This window comes from Trachurus japonicus, chromosome 1, assembly GCF_045865225.1.
Source record: "Trachurus japonicus isolate A0001 chromosome 1, Traja_1.0".
NCBI classification, from domain to species: Eukaryota; Metazoa; Chordata; class Actinopteri; order Carangiformes; family Carangidae; genus Trachurus; species Trachurus japonicus.
The window spans coordinates 28,025,497-28,048,562 of record NC_140907.1 but is presented as its reverse complement, the minus strand read 5'-3'; the positions used below and the strand labels follow the sequence as shown (position 1 = coordinate 28,048,562).

The 23,066-nt window shown below is 42.9% G+C and overlaps 1 protein-coding gene across 1 annotated transcript in view; it reads left to right on the top strand.

The window, feature by feature from the left end:
- grin2ab (glutamate receptor, ionotropic, N-methyl D-aspartate 2A, b) overlaps positions 1-23,066 on the top strand; it is a 113,329-nt gene that overhangs the window by 53,381 nt on the left and 36,882 nt on the right. The gene's annotated exons all lie outside the window — the stretch shown is intronic.

Below are 23,066 nucleotides of genomic sequence, written 5' to 3'. Positions count from 1 at the left end.
AGTGGGGCTGCTGTTGCAACTGTTTGAGACACCGCCTCTTCAGCTTTTTACTTATTAAATTAGTCTTTTCCATATTGTTTTGGTGGAGTTTTATGTTCAGCACTCGTGGCAGTTAGTGAACATTAATGGGGAGAGCGGCTCCCACTCTCGGAGCCAGGCTGGGAGGTGGGGGGGAGAGGAGAGGAGAGGAGAGGAGAGCTCGTAGCCAAGCTGTACTCCTGGCGCCTGTTGTTCGAGTAACCCCCGTAGCCTGTCTGTAGCACAGCCTGAGCAGGCAGCAGGAAGCCGCCGTCTTGTGGCCTCACCACCTGGGATATTGGATGGAGGCGTAGTTTAGCGCAGGTGCTATAGGTAACACTAAGTATTTTGTAATGGGCACCATATTGAGAGCTTTATTTGAGTCGTTTGGTTCTTGTTAACAGAAGCGAGAGCCGACATTAAAGGTCCCATATTGTATTGTAGAAAGTGACATTTCTATGTCTTCTCTGAAGCAGATCTAGACTCTATATTAATACCGTGAAAGCTTCAAAGTGCTCAATCCAGAGAGAAACTCACACAGCCTGACTGAGACTTAAAATGAGCCTATCTGTCCAGGACCATCCAACCTTTCTTTTTTGTCGTTATTGTTTCAACTTTATCAACAAACCAGTGTTTATTCTCTCAACGAGCCTGCGAAGCTGCAAGACTGAAAAATGTCAAGCAGCCGCCGCACAAGTGTTGGATGTCAGGAAACCAATATATCATCGCGCAGCCTTCTGAAAGCTTGTTATGTCATAGACCAGTTGTTAAATGAAAAGATGGCATGCGTCGCTCAGGAAACAGACAGCCAATCAGAAGAGTAACCGGCAAAAAAAATGACACCTCATTCTTGTTAGAGATCAAACGAGACGGGAGATGTAGAAACCGCTCTTAAAACCACAAATATATATCTCTTTATGGATCAACACTTTCAAATAAAACACAGTAAAAGTGTAAAATAAGGGACCTGGGAGCTCTAAGCCCACCCAGACCGAGATAGATCAAGGCTTTTGCAGTGCATTGCAGTGCATTGCATCCCCTGTGCTGTTCTCAGCTTTCATGCAGCCCCTCTCTCCCAGAAACCTCATTTATAGACAACAAAATTTGCAACAGGATCTTCATTTTGGAGCACAATCTAATTGCAAAAGGATTGTGTTTTCTGTTAATGTAAGAAGGAGCTCACTCACTCAGTACAGTCTTCACAGATAATGTTTTTTTGTTTCCTGCCAGAATATGTGATATTTCAGTAACAATTCCCATTTGTGCGGTGACTATTGTTTGTTATACTTTTGTTAGACACTGGCAGCACTTGGTTACATATCCAAACTAGAACCAAATGCTTTTGCTGCTCTAAACCCAAACCACAGACGGGAGTCAGGATGGAAAACCCTGCTCTCTGGTGTGACTTTTTTTTTTTGCTTTGTGCACCTGTCATCCACCCAAACCACCACCCGCTGAGCACACTGCTGTTAATAAATGTGGCAATTCATTCATAGGAGCAATGATCTGATGAGTGGGTCTCAGCTCATGACCATAATCCAGGCGCCGATGCTACAATTTTAGAAGTATATGAATGTAATTTCTAAAGAGACAGGGTAGCATTTATGGAAAAGGGCAGTAAATTTGCAGCTGTGGCATGAAAAACCTCCAGCCCGGGGACTTTATCATGCCTTCCCAGCAAATTGCAGATGGTGCTGTCCGTCTGTCTTCAGCAGCTCGTGACCTCTAATGTGCAGTTGAGCCTTTTACTGCTGAGTGTGAAGCGGCCGGGAAGCAGGGTTAGCGCCTCCAAATCTGAGGTCGTGGTTCTTTCACACAAAAAACGGAGGCGGCTCGCTGTTCGGATCGGAGGGAGAGCAGCTGGATCAGGTCGACGGAGAGAATACCTCGGGGTCAAAGTCGTGTGTGAGGACAGGAGAGTGACAGTTTCTGTGTAGCCTCTGTGCTGCAGGTTGCTAAACCAGACAGTTGTAAAAAAAAAAAAAAAAAAAAGGTGTAGGAGCTAATCCACAAGTTACAACTGCACCTCAGTCCTCACCTGCTGTCTGCTGATGAGCTGGAGGCTGGGTGCAAAGGAAGGAAACTGTGGATACCAAACGCTGCTTCTCTGCAGGGTAGCTGGCCTCGCTCTGTGCACGGACGGCCAACATGGTGGTTTACGTGTCTAGTCTGTATGCGTCCTTGGCGCTTCCCATTGGAGGTGTCACCTTGGAAGAAAGGGAGAGAGAGAGACTTAGAGACGAGAGAAGGTTCGGTGATTATTTTTCCAGCTGGCCTCCAGCGCCCAGGAGATCCTTAACGAGTAGGTGGAGGAGGAGGTTATCTGGCAAAGTCTTTCTCGTCGGCCATATTTGATCAAATTTGACCACGACCTTGAATTCAAACTGGATACATGGATGTTATCAGTGTGTGCATACGCAGAGACTGATGTCTGGTCAGCAGCTATTTTTACTCATGAACAATTTAATCTCTTATCGAGCAGAAATTCTCAGCTGTTGCATTTGAAATTGATTGATTTAAAGGGATAGTTCAACATTTTGGCAAATTGGCCCATTGCCATAATCCATAATAAATTATGAGATAATAACAGAATGTTATGAGACAGAGTTGTTTTCGAGGCAAATGCAGAGACTGCTTGCTGAAAAACTGCCCCCGACGGGAACACGCATCAGCGTTTTTGCATGAATTTACCTCGAAAAACAAGTCTCGTAACGTTCCATTATTATCTCGTAGCGTGGTGAATGTGCAGATCACAACTTGTGCACGAGAGCATTCTGGAGTTGTCGGATTGTGCATTTGCTGAGTTCGATATAGCTCGCGGCTCTGCTCCGCCAATTTGCCAAAATATTGAACTATCCCTTTAAGATTTTGCACTGTGGTATATGAGGGTGTCTTCAGGCTCTTGGAAATTCAAATTTTACCAGTTTTTTTTTTTGTATTTTCTGATGTTTTGTAGACAATAAAATGTACTAGTTATTAAGATTACCATTGGACACATTTATCAATTGGGAAAATAATTGTTGGTTACAGACCCAGCCTCAGATTCTCATGATGTCTATAACAGGTGATTGCTCCAAGACTGCAAGGAGAGCTCATCTTCCTCTAAAATGACAAAAAATAAACGGTCAAATATGAACTGTTGTGTTTACATTTAATCGACTAAAAGTGCAAATAAAAAAACGTTCAACTTTAAGAATCAGCTACTTATCGAGGTCGACTGACATGATTTCCTTCTCATACATTCCCGTAGTGTCTCAGTGCATTAAACCTGTTGAACCTGTGTGAAAAAATGGACAAATTTTTGGCTGAAGATGAGCTTCCCCTCTTTGAAAGACCAGCAACCGCCACTAGTCAACAATATACATAAAGCCACTTTGTTTGGGATAATGTAATTTCACCCGCCTAACTCAATTTATTTAAGTTTATTAAAATGCAATATTATCTCTGAGGCTCATGAGCATCTGTCTTAATATTATTTGTGGCACATCTTGTAAAATGGCCTCTAAAGGCAGCAGCTTTAACAAGTAAGAAAAAAGACATGCAAATGTAAAAAATATGAAATACGCTGCTGGAATTGAACTAGAGTAAGACTACAAAGGAGAGGGGAAAAGTAGAGGGGCCACATGTTACTCAGAGAAGGTAGTAGCATTTAATTTTTTATTCTCATCCAGGTAAAGTCGAGTTATTTTTCATTAGATCTTCCAGCCAGTCAATAATTCACACCAGCAACCTTTGAGTCATAGTCCCACTCCTCTGACCTCCATACAGAGCTCTGACTCACTTCACATAACACAGTATTTTAATACCCACATCAGGAGAAAATATGCCACAGTAAAATGAATCGCGCTGTGCTCAACATGACAGATGCTTTCAATAACAACCTCACCTTTAATTCCTTGCAATAATAGATGCTAATATTTTACGGGACCTCCAATACATCCCATTTCCTACCTTATTACCTGCTGCTTTAGCACAGGAAACCCAGTACACCTTGTAAACCTAAACCTTGCATGTTTTCATTTCTCATCCCCACCACCACCACCACCCCTGATGCTCCCTCCCCTCTCCATTTGAGCTGCTGCCCTTGAACTATTGAATATTTTGTGCTCAGCCTCAATAGGTATGGAGTATGAACAGCAAAGTTGTGATGAGTTGGAGAAAACAGAAACACAGTGGTGTTAAGGAAAGATTGAGTAAAAGGAGAGAAAGAGTTGTGTTGTGTTTCTGAGGTGATGCCCACTTTGGCAAGTCACACTCCCTTCACTGCTCTGTTCTGCTCTGCTCTACTCTGCGTGGGTTGTTGCTGTATAAATAACACTCTCAGAGCAGATCAGAGAGAGAGAGAGAGGGAGAGAAAGAGACAGAGAGAGGATGAGGGAGGCAATAACAGCAGAGAAAGAGGTGGTGAGGGAGACAGGGGAGGAATGGTGGACGCATGGGGGAAGGAAAGCGAGGGGGAAGAGACGGATGGAGGAACACGGTTGATCAGAGTGACATTAGATGTTCAAGAGGAAGAGGGAGCGAAGAGGAAAGAACTGTAGGGAGAGATAGAGAGGAGAGAGGGAGAGAGAGAGAGAGGATTGAGAGGGCTTGTAGAATAATTGAACCATATATGGTAACATTAAGTACGAGGCGATTTGAGAGGATGAGCGAGAGAGAGAACAAGTGTGAGAGAGAAATGGATGTGAAGATGTACAGTATGAACCCTTCAGAGAGAGAGGTTGTGTTGTGTGTGTGTGTATATGTGTGTGTGTGTGTGTGGTGTCATGAGATGGCCTGTCTTAGGCGGTACTTGTGTGACACCATCAGCATTAGTCACAGGGAAGATGATTAATAGTGTAAAGATACAGCAGCATCAGCTCATCACTGCCAAACAGCAGATCTCAGATCATTTTGTTTACATGCACAACGGCACAATTCTAACAGACTTTTTTTTTCTCATCCAACCTCAACATATTGAACATGTACATTTACATTTACAGTGAGACACATGCATACCCATCAACGGAAATGACAACAAGCTTCATACAGTGGCATGCAAACGTTTGGGCAAAAATTCTGTTAACGTGAACAGTTAAGCAAGTGGAGGATGAAATGATCTCCAAAAGGCATACATTTAAAGACGACACATTCCCTTTACATTTTAAACAATATATAGATATTTCATTTTTTACATTTTCAAAATGACAGAAAAGGAAAAGGACCCACAGCAAAGGTTTGGGCCCCTGAGGTAAATTCATGCAAAACCACTGATGCGCGTTTCCTTGTTTGTCTCGTAACATTACGTTATTATCTCATAACGTGGTGAATGTGCAGGTCACAACTTGTCCACCAGAGCGTTTTGGAGTTGTTGGATTGTGTATTTGATGAATTTGATGAGGGAAACCAAGAAATCCCATTAGCCTCCGTAGCGTAGCTCTGAGCAGCTCGTGGCTCTGCTCCGCCGTTCTAAAAATAGCTTGCACCAACAATTAAAGGTAACGAACCTACTGCTATGACTATAGGGATTATGGCAATGGGCCAATTTGCCAAAATGTTGAACTATTTCTTTAACTGTGTTGAAATTAACAGGAATTATGGCCAGGGGTGCCCGTGCTTCTGCAGGCCGCTGTATCTGTTGATTTCCTTGGATCGTCACAGGAAGCGTTTGAAAGCTGTGGGCGCACGTTGTCGGACCACATCGGAAATCAAAAGTGTTTATGGCCGCTCTTCCAAATGGCCACACTCATAAAAGACAAGAAGGAGAACAGAGGGGGCTGAGATCATTTTCATACTCATCAAACCACTCAGTGACCCCTTCTGCCCTTTTGGGTGGGAGCGCTTTTAATCGAGGGACTCAGAGCAACTTTATATTGATTTGCAGTGACCCTTTCCTTCAGGAGAACAAATTGACCCGTACCGTCCAAACAAAATGAAAATGCTCCCTGCTATTTCCCCCCTCTCTCTCCGTCGGGGGTCAAGCATTTCAGGCCTGATCTGTTTGTGGTTTTCACGCCACATATGCACTCGCCCATTTGCGGAGAATATTATAATGACTCATCTGACCATGACACTTTCCTTTTTCTTTCTTTTTTTTTTTCCACATGACTGTAGATCAGTGCCTATGGCTCTTGCATCATTGAACTTTCAAATGTGAATTCATCTTTGTAATGAGGGGCCACAGCCCTACTATAATATCCCTCTATGTAATTGTGGACTGGTGGTGGTGACACAGTCTGATCACGTCCTGCGTTGACATTCTCAGCCGAGGGAGAGTCGCTCCTATGTTTTTCTTTATGTGTCGCTGCTAATGCATGAGCGTCGCTGTCATCGAACGTGTGTTGACCCTGTTTGCTGAGGTCTTTTCACATGCATCTAAATGCAGATGTCACATTAGTCACGGTCTCTCCAAGCGTCCACACACATCCCAGCAGTGAAACCATCTGTCCGAGCCACTTACTGTACTGTAGATCCTCTCCTCTTTGCATCTTCATATCGGAAAAATCTGAACCAGGTCAACCTGCTCAGCACTTCTGTACATGCCACAGAGCATGATGGGATGTTACAGCAACTGTGTAAGTGTTGTGTAGCATGCGGTTCAGCTGTGTGGAGGCATCTGCATTTGTTATTTGTTGTGTTGTGCCACTTTTTTTTCTCACCCATCTAGAAAACACCTACAACAACGTCAGGGAACATGTGGCTCAGTCTGACAGGTGTGAGATAAGTCGTCTTTAATAACCATTTTTGAATTGAAATCTTTATTTCAGAGAGAAAAAGAAAAAAGAAAAAAAAAAGAAAAGTTTAAAGTAGAAAATAAAAAGTATATATTAAATAAAACAACATCTACAACAACAAAATGCAAACAAACTAAAGGACAACATGTTCAAAAAGGAGTAGGAAGAAGTAAAAAAAAATGTATAAAACTCCTAACCCTTTTTGCTTTCATTATAAGCAAAATTAACAACGCAACAGTGTATATATACAGTACTATAACAGTATATTACTAATGATAATAATAATATTCAAAATATCAACAAAAATAACAATACATCAGTATGATAGTACAATACTAATTGATAATAATAAAAATAACATCCAAAATAACAACAACAATAGATGATAATACAGAGCGTTGCGATAACTTCAAACTCCCTATTAACTCTGTCTGTCTGGGTCCTTTGGTCGTGCCATTTCCCAACCTGCGTCGTGTATATCCTCCATCACTGCCACTCTCCATGTGTTTCATTTCCTGAGAGACGAGTCTGCTGAGCGCGATAAGTCAAGAAACAAAGACGCCATTTACCCGTCGTGTGGATGAGTGTAAGTTCTCCAGTTCGGGACACTAGAGGGTTTGATGGCAATTAATTATGTGGAGGATATAAAATGTTTAAATTCTGAAAGACCTAATTATTGAATTGTAAAAAAAAAATTGCATTTGTTTATATAACTGTGGCTGAAGGTAAAACATTGATTCATCCTAACTGTGCGAACATGTGAAGTCGTAGTACAACTCGATATTAAACCATTATTAATTGCTCCCCAGCAGGAAATGAGCAATATGGAAAGACACTGACCTACCTCAGTGCAGCAGTTTAATGATGGCCAGAGGTGTTTGTGAGGGTAGCTGATGGTGATGCATCCCAGAACATTGTTCTCCAGACCAGTACTAATCAGCTGTTATTGGTGCGAGGCTAGCTATAGAGCCGAGGATTTGGATCGGATGTAGTCTGCAGAGAGAGGCCTACATCGCTAAAAAGCCACTTAATGATGGCCAGGGGGTGCTGCAGGCCTGACACATCCTTAAAGATTGCACAGATCAGCACACTGCAAGATGCTTACATCACATCACATGCGCAGCTAGCTTTATATAGATCACGGTCACATTTGATTGGTTTTACTGTAAGATTCAGGCAAAGTGTGGCATATAGATCTAAAGCCTCGCGTCTGTTTGCAAGTCCACTCTTGACCTTTTGGGGAACTGTGTGTGTAAGACAATAATCAATGTAATTATTTGCTTCTTTTTTTTGGAGCATTCGACTGCGTCTAATGGTCTTCCTGTGTGTTTTATGTCAGTATGGAAAATAAGAAAATAAATATCGAACAACCAACTCAAATGTCAGCTGATAATAGCAAGTCAGTTCGAAGTGACACAGCTATAATCGTAATAATGGGTTTCCTATGTGGCAGCCAGCAGATTGTCATTACACATGCACTGGAGGCGGCGAGATTTCTGACCTCAAAGACGAGTATCGCCTCCGTTTGGCGGAAGTGTCAGTCTGCAGTTGAGTTTTTCTGGGTTTTCTTTTCAAAGTTCTTCTTTTTCGACAGAGTAGAAATGAAAAGGGATTTTACACTGGGGCTATGAGCGGAGATTCTTCATCCTGTATGAATGATCCGTGAAATTACGCACAGAGTTAAACTAATCCAGTTTGAATTAGTGTTATACTTTGAACAAACGTGGCTCGGTTCTACTGCGGGGGCCAATTCGGCGCTAGTTTGAGTAAATACTGGCAGATCGGCGCTAGCCAAGGCTAATGCGGGTGCCAAGTGGAGTGTTAAGTGCTAGCCATGTGATGCAGGCCTATGGCTCCTGTTGCTGTAATGAGAGCGGCTCAGTCTCGCCCGGCTGCTGCTAATTGCCTTAATTGAGGGAGTGACCTACATCTGAGAGAGGCTTCGGTGGATCAGCAGAACAGCTGGCAAACCTGCAGAAGGAAAGAGGAGGGAGGGAGGAAAGACTGAAAAAGGGGATGAGATGGAACGAATGAGGGAGAAATTAGGAGAGACAGAAGTGAATGCAGCAGAAAAGAAAAATGTGGCTTGTCTGACTCTTAACAGATTGTTGAAATGAGCCATTTAAACCATGACAACTTCTAATACTGTTTAAACTTCTCTCTGTTTGAGGTTTTTGTGCACACATGCTCGGCCAGTTACACACATCGTGATTTTGGACCCAATTAAGCATCAAATGTGCCGTCAAAACCAAGTTTAAGGAGTGGAATGAGAGTGAGGAGGAGAGAGTGGAAAAAGCAAGTTGAAAGGAGGAAGAGGAGGAGGAGGAGGAGGAGGAGGAGGAGAGGGACAGGAGGAAGAGGCAGGCGGTGACATCATGCTTTTAGAGCAGTGGCCGGCCCTCAGGCCAGCGCTGGATACACTCCTAACAGTCTTGTGTACTTTCCTTAGACTGAATTATTGAACACTCTCCTGATGGATGTGTGAGTGCGTTTCTGCATGTCTGGGCGCCGCGGTGCACGTGTGCATGCAGGAGCGTGCATGAATGCGTTTTTGTCTCGAGAGCGAGAGCGCAGAATATAAGTTCTGCTGTGCGCATGTGATGTGTGTGTTCATGCAACTTTTCTTTATGTGTGTGCCAGAGCGAGTGAGAGGCTGCTTGAGAGGCATTGAATGGGCTTGTGGTGTGTGTCTGTGTGTGTTTGTGTGTGTGTGTGTGTGTGTGTGTGTCTGTGTGTGTGTGAGTGAGTTCATATGCGAAGTGTGTGCACGGCAACGTCTGTCAAGTATGTTGAGGTAAAACTTGGAGTCTCAGATTAACCGGTTCCAGCACTTTTTGTTTCTCTCCAACAAAAGAAACAGCTCTCGATCAATCCTCTTCCTCGCCACAACTCTCCTGAATGTCCTTTTCCCCAACACACACACACACACACACACACACACACACACACACACACACACACTAAGACACACATACACACTGTAACACACTGTCTCTGACTGGGTTTTGGATTTTAAGCTGCAGTTCTCTTCAGTGTGCCCCCATTTCTTGTTTTTTTTGTGTGTGGTCTGTGTACTCTCCTCTCTAAGTGTATGTTAGTGTGTGCTTTGTGTGTGTTTTTGCCAGCCTGTGTGTGTGTGTGTGTGTGTGTGTGTGTGTGTGTGTGTGTGTGTGTGTGTGTGTGTGTGTGTGTGTGTGTGTGTGTGTGTGTGTGTGTGTGTGTGTGTGTGTGTGTGTGTGTGTGTGTGTGTGTGTGTGTGTGTGTGTGTGTGGACAGTGAGTGTTGGGGGTTTGATCCTGTGCTAATGATCTCCCAGTGGCTCAAACTTCTGTAAAGTGTGTTGAGCAGGAAGAGAGAGAGAGAGGGAGGCAGAGAGAAGAGAAGAAGGAGGGAGGAGGGAGAAAAAGAGGAGGATGTGAAATTGAACAGAGAGCAAATGTCTGATCAGCAGCGTCATCATCATCATCATCATAACCATCGTCATCGCTAAGACTCCCCAATACTCTCCCACTACTAGTGAAACCCCATCCCCACCCCCCCAGTCTCCACCACCACAGCCTCCACCTCTCCATCGAGAGAGAGAGAGAGAGTGAGAGAGAGAGAGAGAGAGAGAGAGAGAGGAGCGCTGCGGCATCAAACTGTCTGGTGACAGAAGGATGGAAGGAGGCTTGGATGGATGGATGGATCAGGCAGATGGATATAGAGAGCCGGCATGTGAAGTGTGTCACACTCTCCGCACTCTCCTGAGCACACACACACACACACAGAAACACACACACACACACACACACACACACACAGAAACACACACACAGACACACAGACACAGACGCACTGCACACACAAGGAAACGTCAACCACAGACAGTCAGATATTGGAACTGAGGTTTTTCCTCCTTGTTTCTTTTTATTGAGTGTCACACAGAGGGGGTTTTCTCGCATATCTCTCTCCCCCCTCTCCACCTCTCTTTCTTTCTTTATCTCCCTCTTTCCCTCTCTTCTTCCTGTCTGTCTCTCTCCATCACTCTCTCACTGTCTCCCCCCTCTCCTCCTCTCCTCTCCTCTCCCTTCCCTGTCAACTCTCAGCTCATCTTCTTGCTTACATGGGACTGCAATGCACTTTTGTTTTTCTGAATGTGTTGGCACTTCCTCCACTTCCTGCCGTTTCTCACAGTCTTGCCTCACCTCTGCTCCCCCTCCCTCCCTCCTTCCCTCCTCCCCTCCTTCCCTCCTTCCCTCCTTCCCTCCCTCCCCCATCTGGAAAAGATCTGTCTCGCTAATAGGAGGCCCCGGTAAATTAGCCCTTCAATCCTTCCCCTCTCTATTTCTCCCGTCGCCTCCCTCCCTCCCTCCCTGCTCCTCTCATCCATCTCTCTCTCCGAGCATGATGCGCTGCCCAATAGAGCGCACTCATGCACACCCACAGATAGAGACATAAAAATACATATGCGCAAGTACAGATTTGCCCCGTTTTTGTGTGTGTGTGTCTGTCTGTCTGTTTGTCTCCAGGTTGGGTTCTGGCTAATAGGGCGTAGTAGGTAATGGCAGCCATAGCCTATTATCTCTGCTCTGCTGTCTAATAGCCACTGGCTTTAAGCATCTGCTATTTAGCTGCTCTAACTCCCCGGGTGGACACTTACCAACTTAGCACATATACACACACACATATACACAAACACACATACACACAGATGCATCGCAAAGATAATATACTACACACTGCCAAAAGTAATTTGTGCATATGTGAGTTTGTCTGTGTGGTTAGCACATCCAACCTACTGCGCCCTGACATTCGGTATGTTCTCTTTTTCCTTGGGGAGCACTGCCTCCCTTTAATTAGTAAAGGAAATAGATTTACTTTTCTGATCTTTGACACATTGGCCATGGCCACACACATGCACACACCCACACACCCACACAAGTACACAAACACACAGACACACACACACACACACATCTGCCAGTAGCGCACTCAACCCAACCAACACACAGCACAGCACATCGACACCTATCCATTACACCAGTGTGGTGGAATGCCAGAGTGGGAAGCAAAACACATCGAGTGTTCAGGCGTGTGTGTGTGAGTGTGTGTGTGTGTGTGTGTGTGTTTGTGGGCTTGTGTGTGTGTGTGTGTGTGTGTGTGTGTGTGTGTGTGTGTGTGTGTGTGTGTGTGTGTGTGTGTGTGTGTGTGTGTGTGCTAGGGAGAAATGAATCTGCTCCCATCTGTAGACTGACCATTGATTTGCCATGGTAACAGTGGATGGTGACTGTCGTGTGAACAAAAGCGGAGAGAACAAGTGGCTGGATCGGAGAAGGGAAGGAGAGAGAGGAGAAGGGGGAGTATGGGAATAAAGTGGGGGGGCGGGAGGGGGGTGGGAGGGCGGAGTGGGTATGAAACCAGAGGAAATGGACTCACATGCGGACACAAACTCGGCGCAGGCTGAGGTAGGCTGGGAAAGGAGTGGAGGATTAATGCACGTTAGCCTGTTGCTGGCGAAAAACTAAATGTGGCAACAAGATTTTCTCTGTGTGTTTCAGAAACGGGGGAGAGAGTGTGTGTGCACAATAGTATTGTGGGAGTGTTTTTGGTATAAAAAGGCTTACACAGACCTGAGTAAGGCTTATATATAATGAATGAATCCCCCCTTCAGCTAGCGTTTTTCTTTCCTCTGCAGAATTAGTGATTTGTCTAACCCCCCTCCCCCCCCAACTCCTCTTTTACCCACAAACAACTCCTTCACCACTTCCTCCCAGAATCCGCCCCGTTACCCCACGACATGCCCGCCGGACGCCTGTGTCATTGATAAACTTCTTTAGTAAACACAATGCCCCATAATGCTGTCAACAACGGCACTTCCTGTAAGAAATACTGGGCTAATGTAATTTTAACCAAAAACTGGGGATAAACCAATGTTTTAGTATTCAGCAGGCCCCGCAGCTCTTCTCTAACAGCAGAAAACTCGCTGTGGATTGTCTAATTAATCTTCTGGCTTGTCATATTCCTACACCCGCCAGATCCCTTTGTTGTTGTTTTGATTTTTTTTTTTTTTTTTGCAGTGGCACTGGACAAGTGCCCTGACCCCCAACCCCCGACTGGCCGTCCTACCCTCATACCTGCGGCGCTCGGCCTGCTTAGCATGGTCCAGCAATCAACGCCGCTGCTGAGGTATAGCCAGCCGGGGACGGGCTGACTCACAGCTTGCTGCCATTTTTACACCAGGCCTAAGGTTTCTAAAGTCCAACAGAGTCACCATCAGTGGGCTGGGAGAGATAGAGAGAGAGAAAGAGAGTAAGAGAGAGAGAGTGAGATTTTTTTTTTTCCCACCCAAAGGCACTTCAGCTATAAATATCAAACTGGCAATTCTCTGATTTGCCAATGAAGGCTGCCAGAGGAGGGAGGAGGATGCAGGGTCTTGCTCACTTCTTGAGCTGTTTTAAATTCATTCACCGATGGGGGAAGAGAGAGAAGCTGAAGGAGGGATAGGGTTGCCTGTGTCATTTATTTCCCATGTAGGGGGATGAAATAACATTAACATCTCTTTCTCTCTGAAGCTCTATAAGTCAAGCAGTTATTATTACTGCAACAGCAGCAGGAGCACACACACACACACACACACACACACACACACACACACACATATACACACATATACACACACACATGCCATATATAGATTCCTGTGCTTGTGCTTATGTGTTGTATATGTACTGTACCTATGTGTGTGTGTGTGTGTGTGTGTGTGTGGACCCTGGACAGACACTTCAGTTTTAATAAAGCAGAGGCCTTTCAGCACTCTGGCGGATCCTGCTGTAATCTCCTCTAAACAGGTGTTGTGATTAGCTTCTGCCGTGAGCAGCATCCTGACACTTGGATCGGCAGCAGGGCCGGCCATGCACACGACCATCGGCTACCGCTCAGGACACAGATTTAATTGGTGGAGCTCGCCAAAGCGCGCTTCTTCCCTCCGATACAATGCGCTTTGTCAAAGTTCTGCTGGAAATTAATTCTCCCGTCCTGTGCCAAATAATTATGCGATTTCATTATAATATTCTCGCTGAGTCTTTGCACACATGTGACGGAGTGAGCGAGCACTGCAGTGTGCGGCGGCTCTTGATTTATAAAGGGGCAGTTGATGGATTGTGCCAAGGAACAAAGACAAATGCAGCTGAAAGGCGAGGACTTCTCGTATACAGGGGGTATTTATCAACACATTACAATATCAAATGAATATACAGTATTAACCTGAGCAGCTATTCAATCATGAGGTTCGCAACTTTGATTAATCAGCAGCATAACGAAAACAGTTTTCTCAGCAAGCTTGCGGTCCCAATTAGGAACAATACTCTTCCTGAGAACATCTGCATTAGAAAGTTTTTGTAATTGAAATCAAAAGTGTTGTAAGAGCCTGTTTGTGTTTCACGCACTCAAACTAAAAAAGAAGGATGTTACAGCTGCATAATTTTTACTTCTTATTTGTCAGCTCTCTTTTTTACTCTACAGCACTTTTTGTATATTTATTTACTATTTTGCCTTTTTCATTGAATGCAAGGTGGGAAACTAAACAAATATCATTCTTCAACATCGTTCCTGTTAGATGTTTTATTTATTTTATTTGATAAAGATAAAGAATTAAAGGTTTAAAAAGGAGATTGTTTTAACATCAGGCTTTTGTTACTTAACTTAATCACTGAATAGACTCATGTGAAGCTTTTCATAAGCAGCCATAGTATTATATGTAGTATTACATAAAAGTGAACCCACTAACACAGTAAATGAAGGCGTGTGTTGATGGCAGTCTGGGAGAGAGGGAAATCTTACGCGGCTCAATCAGTGTATGTATGTCTCTGGCACATTACCAGGAGTGTGACACTGGATTAATAAATCACTAATCTCTTGCTAATCTCATCATGCATTACTAACTGATAATTTGTTTATTTTTTACAGCACTAAAATCCCAACAAAACTGTAAAAAAATAAAAAATCTCAACTGACATGCTGACATGTAAGAAATATATTACATGGGTATGATGGATGACTCTACGTCCCGCAATGTCTGCAAGCTGTTTTTAATGGATTTTGTGAGTTTATGACTTCCCTGAGATAATTAAGGTAAGCATGAGGTAGAAGAGAGAGTATTAGTGTCTGACTGTGGTAAATACAATGGTGGATTCACAATATTTATGACCATTAATGACAGTGGGGAAAACATAAAAATAAACTAATGTTACACTTAGACATTTGCCTCAAAACGCTCAAGGCACCAAATCCCAGATACAAATTAAGTGTCTATATATGATGAGGTAAACTCCATCTCTGTGGAACCAGAAAAATGCTTTTGGGATTTCAGTCAATTTTTAATTTAATCACCCCCTGAATACTTAATGTTGACATTTTAATACCACTGCGTTTAGCTCTGCAATATCTTCCTTTTAGAGCTCTCTGTCTGAACGCCTGTGGTTTGAATTCCCCAATTCACTTAAACGTTCCCTGTATATGTTTTCAAGTTGTTTTTATTTTTTATTTTTGTAACTCAAGTGACCAATATTCAAAATATTCAAGTTGATAAGTTTGAACATTTGGGCCGTGAGGACAAGCCGCCACTACAGGATGTGGCTGTCAAGAAACAGAAGTTCAGTTTTATCGGAATTTGTGAACAAACTCACAAAAGGGAAACATGGAATAAAAGTCACAAAAATTCAGATAAAAGTGGCTTTTTTTCCCCCTGTTTTTCATTTCTAATATTCACATTTAAGTCATATTTTATTTAGTTGTATCTATATAATTTTTTAATTATTTAATGCTCATTAAATTCAAATTCTCATGGCATTTCTTTTTCTTCCTTAAAGAGGCAGTTCACCGCTGGGACGTGCTGCCTTGAGCTTTTTCTCTGTGCAAAAACATCTTAGTGTAAAAAACCGCAGACTTGTATTTTCTCCCCATCGCCACTAATGACCAGAAAAAACTATGAGCCCAGCACTTTATTTACTCCTTCTGCAAGACTTACCTTGATTATCTTTGTTTAAAAACTTCTGAATATTAAAGCTTTTCGTTTTGTTTCTTTTCTTTTCCATAAGCTGTTACAATTCCACAAAAACACATGTATCTATTACTGTGGCTCCATTTTGACTCTGTATCCTGCAAATAACATCGTATAGCTGCAAAGTTCAGAGAGTGAGAAACGTCGACGCTAAATCGGAGGAGAAAATGTCAGGAGACATGTCGTATATTTCAGTCCTGGATTACATTCTGAGGTTTTCCTGTAGTGCTCCGCGCTTTGTCAGTGGAGGGTCGAGGCCTCACCGCCGTCCATTACATGCTTGTCTGAGTTAGTGGTGAGACCTAATGCTTCACTAGTCTAGAGCTTGGCTATGCCAGCTCGGGGGGCTCTGTGCTGCGTTAAATGCTATTCTGTGTTTGCCTGGGGAGTGCGAGGCTGTTAAATACTACAGTAGACTTAAGCATTGGGACTCACCTCTTGTTAAATACTGAAGTAGTCTTTGTTAGCATTGGGAGCCACTGCCTGCAAAGCTAAATGCTTATAGTCGTCTGTCAATCCCGGGAACGTGGGGGAGCGTATGTTATGTTCGGGGTAGTGGTTGTGGGCTTTGGGACATGTCTCTGTGTTCTTAAAGTGAGGAGCTTTCAGTGCGTCGGGGACCACAGCTTGTTGGCAGAAACCTGCCTTTACATCCTGTCAGTGTCAAGAGAATTTCTAATGCTATGTCTTCAGCTATAGAGGTTGTCGACTGTTGTGCGCGGTCCCTGTTTGCAGCTCTCAGGGATGTTCAAAGAATGGCTGCTTGATGTAACATGTTTGATGTATGTGCGGCGCTCATAAAACTGTTATTTGCACTGTGGAGTTCCTGAAGTCACAGCACAGCACAGCAACACAGTTCATGTAGCCTACACCGAGGACGTCAAAACAAAAAAACATGATGGACATGTGTAGATTTATTTTTGAAAAGAACGCGCTGTTGTTGAGTAAATGCCTCCGTTGGGGAACAGATTTTTTCCTGGCGGCTGAGTGCTTCGGCTTTTGTTACTTTCTGATGCTGGTCAAGTGACAACAGCCTCGGTAGGTGTTTGTTTGTGAGTGGCTTTGCCGGGCTAATTCTTTGTTAGCGGATGGATTTAGGGCCGTGTTTGTTAGCGTGAGGGTTTTGCAGAACATCTGCTGAGCACTGACACAGAGAACTGCAACAGAAAACATGTCCTGTCTAACAGTGTAGCTCTTCAGTTGCAGTTTTAATGTTTTATTGGCCCTTGTTTAGTGCACCTACTCTCATCCTCCTAACATACTAACCTGCTGGGTTTAATTAATCTTAATTACACCAATAAGGTCCAACATTAACAGGGACACTTCAGCTGATGAATGATATCTAAATACCAGAGGTTAGCCCTGCTTTGCCTGGATTGTGTTGTTGTTGTATAAAACAAAATACACTGCTGCTGCACATGCCTTTCTACTGTGAGCAGTATTCAGTGGTGTACTATTGTGTCACAATGGTTTGAATTAACACCTTCGTTGCATTGTTACTGCTGCAGTGTGATTAATTTCTTCCTCCTATGACATGTGAAAAAGCCATGTAAAAAGGCCCATTGTTACAAACCCAACACCCACCTGCTTACAGCACCAGCTTTTTGATAAAAGTCTCGTTGAAACAAAACTTCACACATTCACACACATTAATGAACTGCACCGTTAGATAAGCTGTTAGGTTAGTGTATAGTATGAATAAAGATACTGTGGTAACACTTTATTTGACACCTATCTCTATATCACATTATAACCACACTTGTAATGAGTTATAATGCAGTTATAGCACTGTATAACTATAGTTATAAACACTCAAATTATCATAATGCTTCATAACAATAATCATAACACACTATAAAGCATTTAAATGACTTAATAATACGTTATAATTGTCAGTAACTCGCTGACAATGCCCACATGCCCACATCGATAATGCATTATACGTAAATGTAGTAAGGCTTTATTACACGTTATAGAGCATTTTATAATGGCTTATAAGGTCAAGTATTATAATAGAGTTATAATGCTCTATCATGTGTTATGCTTATTGTTATAAAGCCTTATGATAATTTATGAGTGTTTATAATGATAGTTATACATGTTTATAAGCCAATTATAACACATTATAACTATATTCATAATGCATTATGTGGGCATTGTCAGTGAGTTACGAATTGTAACGTATTATAATAACTGACCTTATAAGTCATGATAAAATGCTTTATAGTGTGTTATGATTATTGTTATAAAGCATTATGATCATTTATGAGTGTTTATAACTATAGTTATACAGTGCTATAACTGCATTATAACTCATTATAAGAATGGTTATAATGTGTTACAGGCGTCAAATAAAGTGTTACCGATACGGTAAATATAAAACATAACAAACAAAAGAAGAAATCAGGTTCATTTTATCTGTAAAAAAGTAAATAAAAAATGAATCTGATCATACTGCTTCTATATGTTTTGACATTTTCAGTCACAAACTCATTCTCTCCTGTCAGAATTTGGGCCGTGAAAAATATTCATGTGGATTCCTGAATGATGAATGAGACAAGCGTGTGACCCAGGGTTCAAGTAGGATTTTATTATTTAATGTTCATCTTGATGGAAGCACGTTTCCCACATAACTTTCATTCGGATGGAATATACTGGATCTATTAATAACTGTGGAGGTAACCTTGTTCTCAGAGGTGCTTACTGCTCCCAGCTGATCCACTGGAAATACCAAGCTATAATGTAATTTATATACCAAATTAGCTTGTGGTGCTTTGTCGGTTACCTGCACCTCACACCTCAGGGAGCCACTTTTTTTTTTTTTTTCGATGCAGTGTGCAGCCAGTGAATTTTAATCTTGGGCTCACCAGAATAATATGAGGATGTATTTTAATCTGTCTGCATCTCGACTTGAAGCAGAATCTCATTCTGAAAATCTGCATTTGGAGAGCTGCCACCGGGCCTCCTTTTCTTTCTTTCTTTCTTTTTTTTTTTTTTTTAGCACTTTGTATTTTTGCATTTTGCATTTTACATGTGACCCTTTAAGCCACAGCAGCAGCAGCAGCAGCAGCAGCACAAGCTTCTTCACTTTGTTGACACAGGACAGGACTTATTGCTAGTTTGCTAGTTTGTTTGCACTTTTTTTTGTGCAGACATAAGTGGGATTGTACTTAGCAGCATCTGGGGGCCATACTTTGTCAGGCCAACTTAATGTAGCGGCTCCATCCTAACTGGCCTGCTGCATTAAATTTTAATAAAGCACATTGCTGGCCTCATCATCCTCCTCCTCCTCCTCCTCCTCCTCCACCTCCTCCTTCTTCTTCTTACCTCTGTCTATTTCAGATTAGTCTGCGTACAAGCACCATCCTCCTATTATTGTGCGAAGCCCCCATGTCGACACTCACATACTCTTCCCTCGGCCTTTGAAATAATTGTTCCTTAGCTTTCGGTGGCTCAGCTCAGTTCCCCTCTTCTTCATCCACACACTCTCACCACTTGGAGGACTGTGCTCCTCCTCCTCCTCCTCCTCCTGTAGCCGGCACTATAACTCCCTCCTCCTCTTCCAGTGATTTCTAGAAATGTGTCAGTTTGTCCCTCATTAGCCTGGATCTGCACAGCTCTCTCTCTCTCCACACATTCATATTTTCTTAATCTGATTGCTGTAAACAAAAATGAAATTTGACACGTGCGTATGTGTAAATGTGTGTGTGCGTATGTATGTATGTGTGTGTGACTGTGTGTGTGTGTGTGGACAGAGAATAAGTGAGATACTGTCTTGGTTTTTGGTGGTGTATTATTCATTGCTGTGCCGGCTTATATGAGTAAAGCTGTATTTTTAGGGGCCTTTGTGCATGTACGCATGTGTATGTGCTGTGTGAACCGACGGGAGTGGGTGGATGTGAAACTGTACATGAAGTTCACGGTATTTGTATAATTGATGCGCGATGTCATCAGTAAATCTCTAGGTATGTGGGTTATAATGTGGAAATACATGTGTGTGTGTGTGTGTGTGTGTGTGTGTGTGTTCTGTTTGTGCATTATTCATATGTGAGCTTCTTGGTGGACTTGTGTGATTTGATGAGAAGATGCAGGTCTGTGTCAACGTCTCTTTTTATCCTTTATAATTCAGCAACCACCAGCAACTATCATCATCTATCTTCCCCTTTCACCTCTCAGTCTTTCTAAAAAAGACTTCTCCATCATTCATTCCAAATCCTCCACTTATCCTCCACCTCCTCTCCTCATCCTCTCCCTATTCTCTCTTCTCCTCTTATATCTTCTCTTCTCTTCTCCTCTCCTCTCCTTTTCCTCCTCTTCCTCTCTCCTCTCCTTTCCTCCTCTCTCCCCTCCTCTCCGCTCCTCCTCTCCCCTACTTTCCTCTCCTCTCCTCTCCTCTCCCCTATCCTCTCCTCCTCCCTCTCTCTTTCCCTCTTCCTCTCCTCTCCTCTTCTTCCTCTTCTCTCCTCATTCTCATCTTCTCCTTCCTCCTCTCCTCATCCTCTCCTCTCCTCTCCTCTCCTCTCCTCTCCCTCTCCTCTCCTCCTCTCTCCTCTCCTCTCCTCTCCTCTCCTCTCATCTTCCTCTTCCTCTTCCTCTTCCTCTTCCTCTTCCTCCTCCTCTTCCTACTCCTCTCCCCCTCCCTCTTCCTCCCCTCCTCTCCCTCTCCCTCTCCCTCTTCCTCCCCTCCTCTCCCTCTCCTCTCTCTTAAACCCTGATGACAGGTGTAAATATTAAATATGTTAAAAGCATGTTATGAACATGTATGTCATGTAGAACCATCTCTGCCATATTATCATCATCATCATCATCACTGTATGTATGTATGTATGTATGTATGTGTGTGTGTGTGTGTGTGTGTGTGTGTGTGCATGCGTATGAACTCAACTAGGTATAAAATGATGATGAGACCGGTTTGCTTAATTGATTGGAGAAAAAAAAGTGCATTGTTTTCCATCAGCAATATAGTGTTGGTGTTGATGATGATGATGTGTTCTTTTACCTGTTTATGATGCATTTTGAGTTTATGTGTGTGTGTTGTGATGTCTGTTCTCTAAGAGTTCTCTTTTAAAGACCTCTCTTGTTCTCTGTGTATCTTCCTCTGGAGGTATTCTTAGTTAAATCTATGTCTGTATTTGTTTTACAGCTATAACCAATTACTATTTTTAAATATCATTTAATTAATCCTTCTTCTTTTTCTTTTTTTCCCAATGTACTCAATTCAATACCAATGATGTAATATATATATATATATATTTTTTTTTTAAAGTAGCAGTAAAAAAAATTCCATAATTAGTCCCCAAAGCTCAAAGTGATATTTTCAAATAACATATCCACAGTAACAATCACAAACCCAAGGCTATGGCGGCAAGAGAAAAGCAAAACAAAAAATAAAACAAAACAGAGCAGCAAATCATCACAGTTTAGAACCAAACAAGAAAAATGTTGTGGAGCTTTTGCTTTATACATAAATGACCCAAACAGAAAGTCTCACTTTTTATGTTACTGTATGTGTAAGCATTGTTATTATTATTATTATTATTGTTCAGGTTTTAAACAATCTGGAAGAGAAAACAAAAGGCAAATGGAGCAGCCTGGTTCAAATTTGACCTACGACTCTTTCCGTAGTCGAGCACACACACACACACACACACACACACACATACACACACATACAGTACACACCAGTCTGAAGAGATATAATGAACACAGACGTCACTTACGCACACACTTTCAGTTTTGCCCGTAAGTGATTTGGATGATGTGACTAAACAACTGTCGGGTTCATCTGATCATCATCACATCATCTCTCTGGTCTGTGCTGCAGCGTTGTGATGTCATGTCCCTTTGCACCCCCCACCCGTCCCACCCCCCATAACTCCCATCCTCAGTCTCAACAATTACTGTGATTAGGGCGTTATCATCATCATCATCATCATCAGTTAGAAACAATGGCCGAAAAATATGAACAAGTTTGTGACAAACTGATTTGTATGTGTACGAGTGAACAGTTGTGTATTTGTATGTGTGAGATTGTCTGTGTGTATTTGTGTGTGTGTGTGTGTGTGTGTGTGTATGTACTGTGTGTGTGTGTCTGCGTGTGTGTTGGTGTATGTGAGTGTGTTGGTTGGTGTTATCTGGGCAGAATTGGAGGATGTGCCTGTTGCCTCACAGAGGGAGACTTCTCCTTTTTTCTGTCTCTAAATCTGGGTAAAGTATAAAGTCTCACACACCTACAGATAGGCACACACACACACACACTCTCTCTCTCATGCACACACACACAGACACACACAGATGAAAACAGTGAGATATATCTTTTTGAAGTACAATTTCATCCTCTCTCCTTCCCACTTTTCATCCTCTTTTTTTGTGTAGCAGTAGTGGGGTGAGGGGAGTTAAGTCTCTGCAGGGCTGCTGCTGCTTTATACAGTATGTGTGTGTGTGTATGTGATGGGCAGAGCTGAGAGCTTTTTGTTAAACTAAAGGACACAAGACTACAGCCAGAGTATAAGGTTTACACACACATATCAATATACAAACACACACACATGAGGGTGGGAGGTCGGGGGCAGAGAGACGAGAGCTGACAGCTGATTCTCCATGTGTGTTTATGAGGCTTTGATGTTTAATGTGTCACGTTCTTTGATGCCCTCTGCGGAAGGGGTGTTAGAGCATGTATGTGTGCATGTGGTCGGTGTGTGTGTGTGTGTTTGTGTGTGTTTGTGTGTGTAGGAGAGAGAGAGAGAAAGAGAGGGACCTTGTGAGGAGGCTTGATGTTTGTGTCTCTGTCAGTTTTCCTCCCAAGACTCTCACTCTCTCTTTCCACTTCTCTCCGCAGCAGGTATCTCAATCTCACTCACAAGACTGGAACATTTTTCTCATTCTCATTCTTCCCCCTCAGCCTTTTTCTTTTTTTTTTCTCCCCTCCCCGTCTGCTGCTCCTCCCTCTCCTCTCTCCTCTCCTCTCTCCTCTCTCTTGTGGATGAGCTGTGTTGCTGTCTATTTGTTGTGTCCCAAGGGGGAGGCTCAGCTTACACTTTATGCAAACATACATTCTGCAATCATTAGCAACTTATTTCACACTCACTTTGGGTTTTCACTCTGTTTAATAGCTGCTTTGGTCCTGGTAATGCTCGCCACCGCTACAGCTGCTGCTGCTGCCGCTGCCTCGTACTCTTCACGCTGACCCCCGAGTTTTCCTGCAACGCGAAAGGCTAAATGATTTAACTGTACATGGCATTGTGAATTAATGCTGTGAAATTCGGAGCCACAGTTTATGGAGGATATCGTCCGACTTC